This window comes from Pongo abelii, chromosome 6 (assembly GCF_028885655.2).
Source record: "Pongo abelii isolate AG06213 chromosome 6, NHGRI_mPonAbe1-v2.0_pri, whole genome shotgun sequence".
NCBI lineage: Eukaryota > Metazoa > Chordata > Mammalia > Primates > Hominidae > Pongo > Pongo abelii.
In genome coordinates, this window is record NC_071991.2 from 86,086,072 (window position 1) to 86,090,119 (window position 4,048).

Here is a 4,048-nt window from a genome sequence, read left to right on the forward strand (position 1 = left end):
TCTGCTGGGTAAGTGCACAAAGATTAAGCTTCATAAAAGCTTTAACTTTATATTTGGTATGTTGACTTAATTTTAACCATTATTTATTGATTCTTCTGTTATGACACAAAAACACAGAAGGGTGAAAGGGTGAATTGACTACTGAAGGAGTAAATTATTTCAGCAAAAAGATAAATAGCAGATAAACATGAGAAATGAGTTATACCTACAGAATAGAAATGCTTGAATGTGGTAACAATTCTGCAGAATTTAATATCTCTGTTAAGTTACAAATTGCAATTTCTTAGTAGCACCTGTAAAGATTAACTAGTAGTTTTAATAATATATTGACTTACAAGTTTACTTTTAAAAGTAACAAAGAAAGCTAAATATGTTTTAAAATAAATATATTACAAATTGTGGTTCTGTTTTCCTTCTGACTTTTTCTTGTTTGTACTCTGCCTAATTAGCAATGTTTAATAAAATTATAATTATTTCTAATCATATGAATAATTATATATTCTTGAATTAAGAATGTCTAATAAGTATTTTAGACTACATATGAATTTTGTAGTCTCTAATGCCAGATGTTCTAAATGTGCAAGCAAATGTTATTCCTTTCTGAATTAGAGTAATTTATTTGAAATAAAGAATGTTTATAGCACATATGAAATCCAGTCATAGTTTTTAGTAGGTCAGCTTTAGGGAAATTCTGTAAGAGAAGAAATGCATACAAAACCAGAATTTATTATACTTAATTTTTCTTTTTTTGAGACAGGTTCTCACTCTGTCACCCAGGCTGGCGTGCAGTGGCATGATCTCTGCTCACTGCAGCCCTGACCTCCCTGGGCTCAGGTGATCCTCCCACCTCCCACCTCTCACCTTAGCCTCCCGAGCAGCTGGAACTACAATTGCATGCCACCGTGTCTGGCTAATTTTTGTTATTTTTTGTAGAGATGGGGTTTCACCATGTTGCCCAGGTTGGTCTTGAACTCCTGGGTTCAAACAATCTGCCCACTTTGGCCTCCCAAAGTGCTAGGATCACAGGCGTGAGCCACCGCTCCCAGCCTATACTTCACTGTTTTAAAAAACTTTTTCAGGTTGGTAGCACAGAAACAAAGCCTAAAAACAAAAAAAAGTAATTACCTCTTTCCAACAGAATCATTAATGTACAATTTGGGAAGAATAAGTATGTGGAACAGAAAACGAAGTAAAAGAATAGTCACCCCTGAAGTCAACCATTCTAATGAAAAGTATACTAACAATAACCCAAACTGCAAGGATTTTTAAGTAGGAAGCTGCAGGAACTACTCATGTTTAGTGGAAAAGTAAACAAATTGAAACTAAAAAAAATGAAAAGAAGAATTAATAAAGCGCTACTTTTACCCAATCAAAGCTTCAGTTCCATGATATGGGAATAATTATATGAAAAAAAAAGTTCCTGAGATTTTAGAACAACTATTTATTGTGTTTAAATGGTGGGTGGTTATAGTGCAATAACCCCAGGATGGAACTGTCTTTGTTGTGGAGCAAGATTAATCAGACAAGTTTGTTCCAATGACATTAATTATTTGACTTCTATATCTAAATTGACTTGTTCTGATTCTGTGAACCCTATATTAATTTTTGAGGACTGCTGTAACAAATACCACAGACTGGGTGGCTTTAACAACAGAAATTTATTTTGTTACAGTTCTGGAGGCTAGAAGTTGAAGACTAAGGTGTTGGCAGGATTGGTTTCATCTTGAGGCATCTCTCCTTGGCGTGCCGTCTTCTCCCTTTCACTTCACGTGGTCTTCCCTCTGTGCATGCCTGATTCCTAATCTCCTCTTCTTATGCGCATGCCTGATTCCTAATCTCCTCTTCTTATGCGCATGCCTGATTCCTAATCTCCTCTTCTTATGCGCATGCCTGATTCCTAATCTCCTCTTCTTATGCGCATGCCTGATTCCTAATCTCCTCTTCTTATGCGCATGCCTGATTCCTAATCTCCTCTTCTTATGCGCATGCCTGATTCCTAATCTCCTCTTCTTATGCGCATGCCTGATTCCTAATCTCCTCTTCTTATGCGCATGCCTGATTCCTAATCTCCTCTTCTTATGCGCATGCCTGATTCCTAATCTCCTCTTCTTATGCGCATGCCTGATTCCTAATCTCCTCTTCTTATGCGCATGCCTGATTCCTAATCTCTTCTTATGTGCATGCCTGATTCCTAATCTCCTCTTCTTATGTGCATGCCTGATTCCTAATCTCCTCTTCTTATGTGCATGCCTGATTCCTAATCTCCTCTTCTTATGTGCATGCCTGATTCCTAATCTCCTCTTCTTATGTGCATGCCTGATTCCTAATCTCCTCTTCTTATGTGCATGCCTGATTCCTAATCTCCTCTTCTTATGTGCATGCCTGATTCCTAATCTCCTCTTCTTATGAGGACACCAGTCAGATTGGATTAGGGCCCAACTGTACAACCTCACTTTACCTCTTTAAAGATCCTATCTCCAAATACATTCTGAGGTAGTGTGGGAGTTAGGATTTCAATGTATCAATTTTAAGGAGACACAGTTCAGCCCATAACAGATCCCAGTATCTTTTGAATTATAACTTCAATTCTTATGAGCAGCAGAATCAAGAATAAAGTATGTTTAATTAAGGCACAAATGGTATTCTTGCCTACAGGACACTGATATTTCACACAGTAGTACTGAGTTACTATTCCGATTTAACAGCGTATCACTGTACATTTGATCAATGTGAATCTGCCCCTGAGGAGTTTTTCTACTCTCAGGGGTCTCAACAAATCTGGATTTTGAGTCTGCAGGGTCCTGTGCCTGACTTTCTCAAAGTCATCATTTGTCTCTTGTTTCACTTCCCATTAGAAGAATCCACTACCAAAAGTACTGTACTAGTCTAGGTTCCCTAAGCCTGCCATAAATAAACAACACCAACATTCACCTGCTGCCACTCTATGGGGAGTACTATCTCTGAGAAACAGAAGTGAGGAAAAACATGGAAGTGAGGCAGTAGGAGAAGAGAACACAAACGCAGGTGTTAGTGAGCTGGTCATAGCTTTGCAATAAGTGCAGTTAATTGCTCCATCTTTGAGGATATTTTCATGAAGGTCTTATGAATTATTGCACTTTGGAACAGCCTATCTGGGGGAAAGGAAGGGAGAATTTATCTACTAGCTTCATTTTGTGCTGTATCTCCTTGATCAAAGTCCACTCCTTAAGTAGGGTTGCCAGATTTAGAAAAATTTTTAAAAGCCCATGCTTATAATAAAAAGTAATTTATTGTTTGTCTGCAATTCAAATTTAACTGAGACTCCTGTATTTTACCTGACAATCCTACTCTCAGGGTATTAGCACCTAAGCATTTCCAGGCAGCAGCTGGGGAAGCCAGAACCTCCACGGGACAGATCTGGTGCACAGGCACAAAGGTCAGTTTCTCCTTGTCAGTGGCACAGTGTACAGGACTCCTCAACATACAGCAGTGTGGTGGTGGTGGTAGTGGCGGCAGCAGCAGAAACTCCTCTTTAGGACAACAGGGTAGCACTAGGCCACTGGCCAGGAAGCAAGGCATGAGGTGGAAGCAGTGATGGGAGGGGCATGAGGAAGAGGCAAGAGGATGTAGGCATGGCTGCATGGATGCAGGGTGATAAAAAACATAATTTTCTGTAAAAATGAGTATTGATTTATTATAATATCCCTTTAGTATCCATCATAGACCACATTATACTAGATACTGGGGATTTAGTAGCAAATAAGACAAAATTTCTGCTACCAGGGAGTTTATAGAATAGCTTAAATATTGTGTGTGTTCTGATTTAAAGATGCTTAATGAATGCTAGTAAAATGAAATAACGTAATAAAATAAATGTAAATGGAGGTTTTTCTAAATGACTATTTCAGTAAAAACAAACAAAACCCCTCCAAAACTATCACAAGTATTGCTTTCTGGATGCTTCTGAAAAGAAATAACTCAGAAAAGTATTATAAGGCCTCCATCAAATACTAGAATTATTATTCAGTGAGAAAAAAATCCACGTGTATACAACATTTCAAAACAGAAG